General features: G+C 41.0%; 1 long non-coding RNA gene across 1 annotated transcript; it reads right to left on the bottom strand.

Moving 5' to 3' along the window:
- Window positions 1-6,875: 6,875 nt before the first annotated feature.
- LOC123975499 lies at window positions 6,876-9,663 on the bottom strand. The gene is made up of 3 exons (XR_006826067.1): window positions 9,605-9,663; window positions 8,905-9,257; window positions 6,876-7,230 (listed from the first exon to the last, which is right to left on the bottom strand). It is a non-coding gene; the product is annotated as an uncharacterized LOC123975499 (long non-coding RNA).
- Window positions 9,664-12,316: the final 2,653 nt, after the last annotated feature.

Raw genomic sequence — 12,316 nt, 5'->3', positions numbered from 1 at the left:
TGCTGAGTTTGCTAACATTTACTAACATTAGACATAATCTGCTGGTCATACCAGACCAAGAAAGGCTCTTGCAGCAGTGCAGTGTATTGAATTGTGCAAGAAAGGTATTCCTCATAAGAGGAAGAATGTGTTATTCAATGTAACTTCTTTCAGCAGTTACACACTCTTGCTTTAACTAAACACTGTTAAAAGGATTAAAAAAAAACATACAACTTGTGTCTTATGTAGATCTGGTTGTGGGCAAGTGTTTTCACTTATTTTGGCTGATTAGACCTCTGCTCAAGTTGAAGGTGGGTGGAGCTATGCTCAGAAGTACATGATGACTCCAAACTATGTAATGATAAAGGTGTGAGTTGTCCAAAATTAAACATTAAACAATTCTCATCTCAAATCTGATCCAGCATTCAATGCTTTAACTATATAAAGGAATCTAATTAGTATTTTATAACCACTGTCACCAGGAGAGCTGCAGATGCCAATGTGGCCCATGTAATCGCAGTTTTTTTCTCCTGGTTATTAACTTAACTATCTCAACAGAAATCTTGCCCCATTGACTTCATGTGAATTACCCATTTTGTCATTTCTGGTTTTGTCTCTCTTTACTTCTGGTTGCTATTTCTAGCTATAATAAAGTCTGAAGTCACACCGTTCACACATCCTGTTATAAATGTCTCAAAGTTGGGAACACATGTCCACATTTTAGGGGAGGTCATGTGACCTAACAGCACCACATCCACCACAGACAGATTAAGAAGAAGATCTTTGGCGCAAAGTTACGTACAGCGTTAACTAGCTAGCAACTACTTTACAAATCCATGGTGAAAACTTTCAAGAGCTCTGATCCCAACTTTATTTATTCTATTGTTATATTTTTTATATTTACTTTTACTTTTACTTTTTAGTCTCTTATGTGTTTTCTTGTTTTTACCGTGTATTTGTTTTTATGTTTTATTGTCTTTGCACTTCACTTCACTTGAGGTACGTAGATTTGGAATACAGTATGTACAATGCACAATATTAACAGTATGAACAGCTCTGAAATAGAGAATGATGAATAAATAATAAGTGGTAGCCAGTAAACAGGTGGCTGATTAGAGACAGAGTTACTGGGTTATTGCACAGGTTGTGCTGTGAGTCAGCTGTGCTGGCTTGTTTGTGAAGAAACTGTTCCTGAGTCTGATGGTTTGGGAGTACAGTGCTCTGTAGCGCCTACCAGAGGGGAGAAGCTGGAACAGATTTTGTCTGGGGTGAGATGGATCTGCAGTGATGTTTCCTTCCCGTTTCCTGACTCTGGAAATGTATAAGTCCTGAATGGAGGGCAGGTTGGCACTGATTATTTTTTCTGCAGTCCTGACTGTCTGTTGTAGTCTGCTCCTGTCCTTTTTGGTTGCAGATCCAAACCAGACAGTGATGGACGTGCAGAGGACAGACTGGATGATGGCTGTGTAGAAGTGGATCAGCAAGTCCTTAGGCAGGTTGAGCTTCCTGAGTTGGCACAGGAAGTACATCCTCTGCTGGGCCTTTTAGATGATGGTGTCAGTAATGCAGTCCCAACAATTTTCAGGCAGGATGGAGACACACCGTCGGGGCCAGTCTCCTGATCTTCTGCCTTTGGAAGAGCTGGCGCACATCCCCTTCACAGATCATAGGTGCAGGTGAGGGGTCAGAGAGGGGGGTCAGAGCGTGACAGTGGGGTAAGGTAACTGTTTGAAGTTGGAGTTGGAGTGGGGGAAAGGTGTGACTGTGGGCTTCTCAAACCTACAATAAAATCCATTCAGCTCGTCAGCCAGTTGTTGAGTAACTATTGTATAACACAAGTTTTGAATGACCACTCGGAAAAACTTAGATAGATTCATGACATCGTATTTTTATATACACATAATAAAACACAATTATAAACACATTCTCACTTGTCATCATGACAGCTGATGCCTATAAGATGACTAGCTGACCTCAGAGCTCTGCAGGAAAGCTCATGTAATTAGCGATGTTATGTAAGTAGCGATTTATGTTAGTCCGACTGCTGTAGGAGAAAGTCTTTCATTTTAATCTCTTTGTCTTTTGTGCTGCATGTTATAAAACAGGATTGATATTCACTATATTGTTGGCAAAAGGTGGTCACAAGCAGCAGATGTCAATCTGCACAACCCATTCCCAGTTTTCGTAAAGACAGGCAGTTAAAAGACAAAACAATGAGTCGGAGCAGTTTCTTGTCGCTGAAATACATACAGTATGCTCAATAGAGGTGTACATGACAGAATGTCATCAAATGAGCCTCTGTGTCTGTTTTAGGGTTTGGCATTTTATCTTTTCCCCTTCTAACTGTATGTGCATCCTGACTGTAAATCTATTCATTTACCACTTTCTCTCATCCCCACTCAATCTATGCTTTAACCAAACGTGTAACAGGTTGTCAGCAGCAGTTGAACAGTTGATGAAACATGGCAATAGGGCAAAAGTCTTGCATCCACTTGCTTTGGTTTGTTCAATAGAGATAAAAGCATTCATATTGTTTAATGTTTGGTTGAGTGGTATGCACAATGCCTTCAAATCACTCTTTATTTCCTTCCTTCTCTTTGGTTGACTGAGGGTAGTGGAACAGAGCTTATCTATACAGCTCAGGCGAGATCAGGGTTTTTTTTGCACACTACACAAACCAACACTCCACACGTAGTCTCAAAAATTATGTTGTTAAGTTTCAAATTACTACAGTGGAAGTGTCATCATAAAAATGTAGGTTATTGCAGACATTCAATAATTTTCTATTAAAGACGTTCCGCTGTAGTTGTGGTCTGCTCAGTCTGCTGATGACTGTACATCGCTACTCACTGTCCATGTCCTTAATTATGTGCTATGGACAGGTACCGCAACTACCGCTCTGATGGAATGGTGGATTCACAGGATAGCAATTTTAAAAAAACATGCGGTCGAAGCAAGTATATAAGACATTTTGAACCGTCCTCATTCTCTACTTGGTCTTTGTCAAATGGACTTGTACACAATTGGAAATAGAGTAACATGGAGCGTGAAATTGACAGACAGACTGGTGTGTCTTCGGCAGCAGTGCGGGCATTGTACTGGACCGTTGTGATGAAGATTTACCAGTCGATCTATAATCCAAACCTTACCCATGGTCATTAGTTTTGGACAGAGACTGAAAGAATGAGGTTGCAGATGCAAAAGAGTTTCCTCCGTAGAGTGACTGGGCTTAGCCTCAGAGATAGGGTAAGGAGCTCAGACATCCAAAGGGAGCTCGAAGTAAGAGCCACTGCTCCTTTGTGTCAATAGGAGCCAGTTGATGTGGTTCGGGTATCTGATCAGGATGCCTCCTGTGCGCCCCCCTTTGGAGTTTTTTGGACACGCCCAACTGGAAGAACACGCTGGGGAGATTACATACCTCATCTGGCTCCCCGAGGAGGAGACAGAAGACGTTTGGTAGAGGGACGTCACATGACTACCTTGCTTAGCCTGTTACCACTGCGACCTGGCTCTGGATAAGCAGTGGAAAATGAATGGATCTATGGATGAATCGTCAACCGACTACAGTTTTTCTTTGGAACGATTTCAAAAATAAAAACATAAATGAGAACGACTACCACTGTCTTTTGGCAAACCAGCTTTCTTTCTCCAACAACCTACATAACAATATTTTTTGTACTAGAGCTGATTTTATACTCGTGAAACATCGAGCAACAATCAACCTAAAAGGGAAAAAAAGTTGTTTCATCCAACAGCTCAGTGAGCAGCAGCTCCCCAAAGAACTGATTTCAGTAGTTGAGTCAAGCTCTCTTCCCTGCACCCAGTGAGCAAAGAACAGCCTTTTATTGTTACTGCTAGAAAAAAATAAAGTGATGTTAGCCAGTCAATCCAACCTCTCTGCTCCCTCAGCTGAGAGGCCTGATTGTCTCATGAGCTCTGTTCTGTAAACAGGTGTCCCTGTAGAAGCCAGACAGCCAGGTGGCCAGCATTAGACCAAAAAAAATAAAATAAAGACAAAAACGGAGATGGGAAAAACAGCATCCCTGGGAGAACAGCTAGCTAAAAATATATTCTCTCTGTGTCTCTCCAAGGTCACTGTGTCATTTTGATTTGATTGGAACACAGCAGTCACAGCCATCTTCCTCCTGAGCTTCACTAACAAGCATGGCATTATTCTGCCCAAACATCTTCCATATTTGAAGCAGTTATTATCCTCTTAGATTCATTTTGCTTCCTTGCCTGAGCCATACTGCATGTCATTTGTTGACCAGGTAAACTGGAGTACAATCGACTTAGTGAATTATTTGCATAACACTGCAGACTTTATCTCCTTTTCAATCTAATATACAATTAAGCACAAACAGCAAGGACAGCCCTCTGACTTTCCAGTCCCCTTTTCAGTCTTATGTGCATGTGTTTCATGAAGTAGTGTTACAACAGGACAGAATTTTAAGGGAGCAAACAAATGCTTCCCCGTAGGTATCCTTGATGTTTGTTTACACTGCCGGCTGTTTGCCTTCTGATGATCATCAGCTGGAGGTCATAGTCTACCTAGAGTTTTATTGGGCACATCAACTTGTAAATATATGACTGATTTGCTCGGCTGACTCACTGTTGCCAAAAGAAAAACGGTTAAAAATGATGACACTTCTGTGTAAATATTAGGTGGAGAAAATGCGGCAGTAGTTAAAGAAACTGAAATGTACTTTTGGAGCTTCTGTTTAAGACATTTTGACGTTTGTGGAACCCTTGTGATTGTACAATTGTACGGATAGATGTGCTGCACAGTGAGTCAGACTCGCTGGCTTACAGAAGACGGGGATTTCTCGGTTATTTCTCAGAGGCATGATACACACTGACTCTGGCATGTAAATTCACTCCTCTGGTTTGAGGGATCAACCCTGTAGGTTCGAAGAAATTTTTTAAAATCAATTGTTTATGCTTTTTTTTTTTTAGATAGATACAGGTCATGTTATTCACGCATGGCACACATGAAACTGGATAGAATGCGGAAGGAATGGTACACAGTATACATATGCAGGGATATTCCCCTGCTTCATGCATGTGATGTGACTCAGACTCATGTACACACACAAAAATGCACACACACTGTCAATGCTGTCACAAATGGACTGTGTTTCACCAAGGCAAACATTAACAAAGTCTGCATGTGTAGTTTAGGAGGTGGAGATATCGTGAGGTTCATTCGGAATATTGCTTGGTTAATGTACTACTTCTTGCGTAGCCTTGAGTAAGATCCCATGAATATAAACAATCCTGTGAGAAAGACAGGTCCTGGAAACATTTGGTACAGTTACTGTGAGACAAAGCAGAATGCAGTCATTTCCCTTTTGTCTTCTCTATCCATGAAAATTCAGATAGCACCTGTGAATCTATAGATTGTATTCATGCATTTGTAATTCCTCCTCTATGACGACACCTGGCCACAAGAGCAACAAAACACAACGTGACGCTCCATGTGTAGGCAAGCGGGGAGGAGGGAAGCAAAGTTTCTGCATGGTAAGAAGACTTAGTCAGCCACCCCCGTGCAGCTTAGCTGGCTGATGGACACTAACTCACAGCTGCTGCTACTGCGTGCGTGGTTATGCTTGAGCTAAGTCAACCGCACAAAGAAAACATGTGAGATAAGATGTGAGAAAAAAATATCATCCACAGATGTTTGTCAAAGGGCTGAAAGAAGAACAGAACCGGATGTGTGACATGAAACTCAAATCAGAAAGAGGAAGCAGGCTATGAACTGTTGGACAGACTGAAAAAGCTAAAAGTTGAGTTTTGAATGTAAGATGTTGCCTAAAAAAGCCCTGTACTAATCTGATAAGGAGGGGGGGCGGGGGTGTTTACATATAGAACAGAGACCAAAGAACAAATGATGATAATTTGAAACAAACAGGTATCAAAAATCTAATTAGAAGTCATATAATCAAAAATAAAATCAAAACAAAGCTTTTGTCTATTTATTTTTGGCATAGACTAACCAGTTCTCCTTGTAAGTTTCACAATCTAATCATCATTGCTCTATTTGTCCCCATTTGCTAAATATATTTATTTAAAGGCATTTGGAAGATATTGTTGGCAGATATCATTTAATGCAGGGACTCTGTTCAATTGACCCCCGCCCTGAATGGAGAGCCCTCCTGCATGTTCTGAATGGATGTGTGCTGTAGATAAATGGACAGACAGGGACCCTGGCAGGAGAACGCAGAGCATGAGGATTCATGGCCAGACAGAAGAAATCTGTCAGCCTCCTGGCAACGTGAGAGGACACCTGGAGGTAATGCAAGCAGCCCGCACCTCCTCTCCCCCTCTTTCTCCTTCTTTCCCTTTATCTCTCTGTCCCATCCCCCTCCCACCCCCACTTCGTGACTCATCACCAGATCCTTAATCACCAATGAGTGGGCTCTGCCTCCCGTTCCATAAGGCAGAGGTGTTGAGGTAAAAACTGTGCTGACACTCTGTTGCCCCCTGCTGGACGCTGAGATACATTACATTGATACCCACATGGCCAAGAGATTTGCGCTGTTTTCACAGAAACCAAGTAACTGTGAAGATTGGAGCTTCCTGTCTCTGTGGCTCTGGGGACGTTTTGTAGCGTCTGAAAAAGTAACCCAGATGATACTAACTTTGACAATTTTGACCTAATAATGCCATCATCAAGTTGTCTCAGATTGCTGTGGAGTCAACATGATAACAGACAGTTGTGACAAAAGGTGGCATGGAGTTTGAAAAACATGGACATTTACCAGGAAAGGTGGGTCTAACTAAAGACACCATTGAGATGCATCAGTAGGATGAGCTTGATCCATACTAGGGAAAACATTTTCTTTAAAAAATATAGTTTTGCTACTTGGGCCAGCGGAAATCTAACTGATATATTGTCACTTTATGAAGTTTTTATGAAAAACGTAATAGCTAGCCTTTGTACCACTAGCTTTTCTAACACAATGCAATATTTAGCATTTCTTTGAGTTGTCTTTCTGAAATAATTAATTCCACATCTAGCTGTGTTCTGAAGATGGAGGGTATTCCAGTGCCAAATCTGGGCTCCAGTGTTGTAAGCTGGCCTGGCATCTGGAGTTCCCACAGTAGACAGAGAAGCACTAGCTTGTGTTTTTTTTTCTCAATGATGACTTCAGGTTCTGCTTCACCTTGCACCATGCAGATGGGGATGCCTTCTTCTTCTGTTTCTTTTGATTCATACTGCTCCAGCTGCTGCACCTTACCAGTCCACATCTGGAACACACACACAGCATTTCAGCACACAAGAATTTGAATGACGACGCATTTTCTCATTTCTCGGATGACAGAAGCACCAGAGGCCCCTCACATACTCCCATCCATCCACATGTACACCATCCCCTGGTCATTCTCAAAGAGGGTTGGCTCACTGAAGGCTGGAGGCAGTCTGAAGAGAGGCCCAGCACCCTGCTCCCCTGGTTTCACCACAGGCAGAAAATGCAGGCTAGTAGGGAATGAGAGGAGGATTGAAGCGCTTAACAATCCAGTCCACCTGCAGACGGGTGTCGTCCTCCTTTTAATGGCTGAATTGCATACCGTAAACCACTTCATCGTCACACACCCCGACCAGCAGGCTACCTTCCCCACTGTTCAAGAAGGCACAGCCGTAGATTAAAATGTGTCTACCTTCCCCACTGTTCAAGAAGGCACAGCCGTAGATTAAAATGTGTTTGCAGAAGCTTTTCTGCATAACATCCTTAAAGAAATCAAAGAAATGGTTGGGGTGATACATCCAGGACATGGTTCAACCATACACCCCAGCCCCTCCACTACACTCTGCTATTGCCAATCAGTTTGCTACTCCCTCCAAGGGGGGCCCAGATACCTAATGACTGTTTGCTGTCCTGGCTCCACAATGGTGGAATAAACATCTCAGCATTTTGATGAAGCCGAAGTAGGCATATGCTTTTTACAATTTTGGGGTTGTATCCATGTGGCTGAATGCACTTACTGTAAGTCACATTGGATAAAAGCGCCAGCTGAATAAATTTAATGCACTGTAATGAATGGTGGACTTTGTCACCAGAGACCAGGGTGTGAGGTTTAGGCAACAAAAGCTCTTTGGTAAGGGGAAATGTTGTGGTTTTGGTTATATAATCCTAAAATGTTGAACTATTCCTTTAAGCTAAAGCCAGCCTCTGTCTGTGTTTTGTCCTTCTACACTGTCAACATGAGACCAGCATTCTCTAATGTATACACTTTGGAATGTTTTTGAAAAAATCAATTTTGGGTAGGGATGGGGGCCGTTCATTTTTATTGATATATTATTTGGTAGTAAGAAGACAGTCGAAGATATTGCCTTTTTCCTTCACCTGATGTGCAACGTGGAGGTGCTTTAGAATTGACGTTGTGTTCCCTACCCTTACAAGAAATGAACTTGGAACATAAATGTCAATTCGCTTCCTGTCATGCCTTTGACCGCTTTGCAAATTTCAGCTATCCGAGCAAGCAACCAGTCGAGATAAATAGAGAAATAATGAAGTGTGCATATCTTAGAGCCGCAACAATAAATATAAATATATTAATAAATAATATATAAATAAATACAATATATATGTTTATGCTTTGTGGATGGTCTCCTGGTTTTTTCGGGCTCTTTGTGTCGGATTCTGCTCGCTCATGAGTTTGAGCACACATACAAGCACACACCTGGTTGCAATTTAAAAACTGCACCGCTAGTGGCTGCTGAACAGCCCCTTTAAACTTAAACTGAGCAAAATGAAAGTTACATATTCTTTAAAAAAATGTTTTCCAATTTACTGCTTTACCCCGTTTTTGCAAATAAGCCAATATAATACTAATATTGATACTTAACCTGACTCCTGTCAATGTATCAGTCTGTATTCATTGCTATCATTAATATGTCACAATCATTGCTTCTCATTTCACCTTCCCTGGTTTTGACCAGTCTGATTTTGGACTTTGGGTCTCTGTGGTTGAGAGCTGGGGGTTGAATACCCTGTCTGACTGTCTCCTCTGTTTCGTCTCTCTGGAGCCCCCCGCCCTCTGGTTTCTCCTTTCCTATTAACACAACTCCATCTCCAGGAACAATTGCAGCAATTCCCTAAATGTTTCTTAGCTGCACTGGTGATTGGTGAGTGAATACAAGTGGAGATGTTAGATTGGTATGATGTGGCCGAGTGGTCCCGACATGACTTGATGTGGATGGACTCAGGGATTTACGTCACACCTTGTACCTGGGTCCCTTTCCTTAATTTTCCTCTTCCACGGTTTTCATTTAGCTGTGAATTACAATAGTTGATTGACAATGCAGCAAAAACAATAATGTAGAAAACAATGAATTTTCCAGGTCATCATGTGAGTTTAACACATACAATAAGTTGTCTGGAAGCTTATTGCGTGTGATTCAGCATAAGATACACAATGTGAGATGATAATAAAGGGGCGTCAGTGTGTTAAATAGACAAATGAACATGAGGAGGCTTGATAAATCACAAAGTCAAGGCTGATCAAAACAATGATCAATCAAAGCCATGAGGCATGGCGAGGGAGCACTGCTGTCAATACGCTGATGATGACAAAGCTTATGAGTGTGTGCAAATATACAGTAGTGAAACAAGCATCTTACCTTTTCCTTCCGAGCTGGTGAAAGTCAACCCACTGGGGTTTTAATTGTGTCTGTCTAAACTGTAGATGGACCTCAAGTACACTTCAACATCATTCCAAATTATGATGCATTACAGAATGGAATTGTCCTTATGTTTGCATTACAACACCCAAACTGCTTCTTGTGTTTCTCTGTAGTTAATACAGTCAAGTAAGGTATATTTAGATTTCTGTGGGGTTTTAAACCCGCCCCAATTGAGGGGTACAGTCTCCATGTAGGATCCCCACAGCCCTAGAGAGGTCAGCAACTTGACCCCTAAGACACAAGGGCACCCCGGAAATTATGTTTGCATACTACGTATGTGCAAAAGGAATATGTTTTGTGAGAAATTTAATGCTGCCAGGTTTATGTTTGTTAATGAAGGTATCTGCTAAATGTTCACAGACAATGTGGGCTATATCCTTTGTTTTCCTGCTAAATTGTCTTTTAGCAACTGAGGCCTCATGTGCCACTTTTTGTTAGGTTATTTTTAGGCACTTGGTTGAATATCAAAGTCCACAATGATTTAGTTCATTGATATAAAACTAGTGATGTGCGAGACCATTTAATTCCTATTCGGCTGGTATTACCAATACCAATACCAATACTTTTTACATATTTTATTTCTAGTTTAATGTGACCTCCCCCCTAATATTTCTGTATTTATGAGAGAAATAAAGAGTAGGCTGTAGGCTTACCAATTCCAAATAAGAGCTACATAATGACAAGACATCAAACTACTGTCTGATTCTTTAAGTACAATAAAAATCTCTCATAACATCGTCATATTACTTTGACTTAATCTCAGATGTTTAGCAAAGTTTGCAGTGTTGACACAGTCTTTTCACTGTCTTTGCACACACAGCGTCATTATTACCATCACAGCTAAAATACAGCCAGACGTGACTGCTTTTCCAGTCAGCCATAGTCAGTATTCAATCATGCCCTTCCTTGCTGTAGCGCAAGCATGACAGTAAGATACGTTTTGATAAAACACACTCTCACTCCAAATGTGTTTAGATATCGATCCTTTTATATGAGTATTGATCCTAGAGCAGGAAACGTTGGTATCAGAAATATCGATACTTTAGTATCGATCCGCACATCACTATAAAATAATTAAACCATGATCATTGCCTATTCTTAACCTAAGTGCATTTGTTGCCTAAACCTAAACACACATTGGACCTTCAAAGTCATGCTGTTTGTACTATCAGTGCAGTAAAAAATATATAGTGCTACCTACCTAAAACACTACAACCCCAATATGTAACTGGCAAACCATGATAATATGTAATCTGTAGGAGACATGGCTTCTGTAGGGCCCTAAATGCTGAGAAAGTGAAGTCATTGTCAACAAAACACAAGGGTTAAAGTGTCTTCTTCTTTATCCAGGTCCTGAGTTGTAGAGGGTCCGTAATTTTCTGTCCGTGTGCAGAAATCTTTAGCCCTTTATTATTGCACTTGGTATAGAGATTAAATGCTACATATCACCTATATTTGTGTATTTAAGGACAAGTACTTATTTTTGGGGCTCAAGGCAAAATATGATGTTCTACTGTATGCACAATACTTTATGGGACCTTGTATACATAATGCACATCAGGTTGAAGGAGAGGAGGTCAGTCGGGGCCCTCATCTAATTTTTGTCCCACGTCCTGCTGGCAGGCTAATCCGTCTTATTTGCATACAAATAGATTTTAGGCTCATTTATTAAACTTCACCTCTTTTTCTATGCCATTTACTAACTAAATAGTGGAATGCACACAAGCACATTTTCACTGACTGAGGAAGTGAAGCAGAACACTGAGCACAGTTGGCTATGCAGCTGTAACACTTTACCTGCAATGATGCTCATTCAACATTGTAAAGCATCATAAAAGCAGTATGAGCATGTTGTAAGTGCATGATAATCACTATAATCAGAGCATAATATCATGAAAACAATATGCAAGAGTGTTTGAAGTAGAGTTGTAGTCTATTTTAAGAGTTGCTGTTAAACAACCACTTGAGGTCAGTGTTGTTCTAAGTTAAGAGCCATGTTTCCCCCTGCTTGTGTCGATGTCCTGAATCTGAGGTCAACACATGAGGACCCATCCAGTGACCTCAGTCAGGAGAGAGCAGACTCAGAGGAGCCAGGACTGAGATGATAATATGATGCTAAGTGTGAGCAGTGACAATCTGATGATGCCTGTAACAAAGGCCCTCTGAAGCATGGAGCAATGTCAAAGCAATGGTCTCTATTCAAGTGAAATATAATGGGAAACATTTCTTACAGTACAGCAGAAGTAAGACAAAATTCATAGGAAACACTGCAGCAGAGAGTTGTTGGAGGGCCGAAATGGATTACAGTCAAATCTTCCACATGTGAGGATTGGTTTTGTTTGTGGAACTGTCTACAGTGAACATGGTGAGAATGAGAGCTCTGATCACACCATCTTTAATTATCTAATTGGGATTCCTAGTAAGTTGATCTGTTTTATATTAGAACCTCCTCAGGGACCCTTGTCCCTGGCTTATAGTATTTAACCCGTACCTACTGTTAGGGCTACAGCCTTATTTTCATAAATGAATATCCCAAACATTGCCACCCTGACTAGCCACCAAAGAAACTCTTTTGGATTAGTTCCCTTTTTTCCACTTCATTCATTTAGTTAATTATATTTTCTGTAAATTGTATCTCCTTAAAAAATA

Source organism: Micropterus dolomieu, linkage group LG08, assembly GCF_021292245.1.
Source record: "Micropterus dolomieu isolate WLL.071019.BEF.003 ecotype Adirondacks linkage group LG08, ASM2129224v1, whole genome shotgun sequence".
Taxonomy (NCBI): domain Eukaryota; kingdom Metazoa; phylum Chordata; class Actinopteri; order Centrarchiformes; family Centrarchidae; genus Micropterus; species Micropterus dolomieu.
The sequence above is the reverse complement of the archived record's forward strand: the minus strand, read 5'-3'. Positions and strand labels throughout refer to the sequence as shown.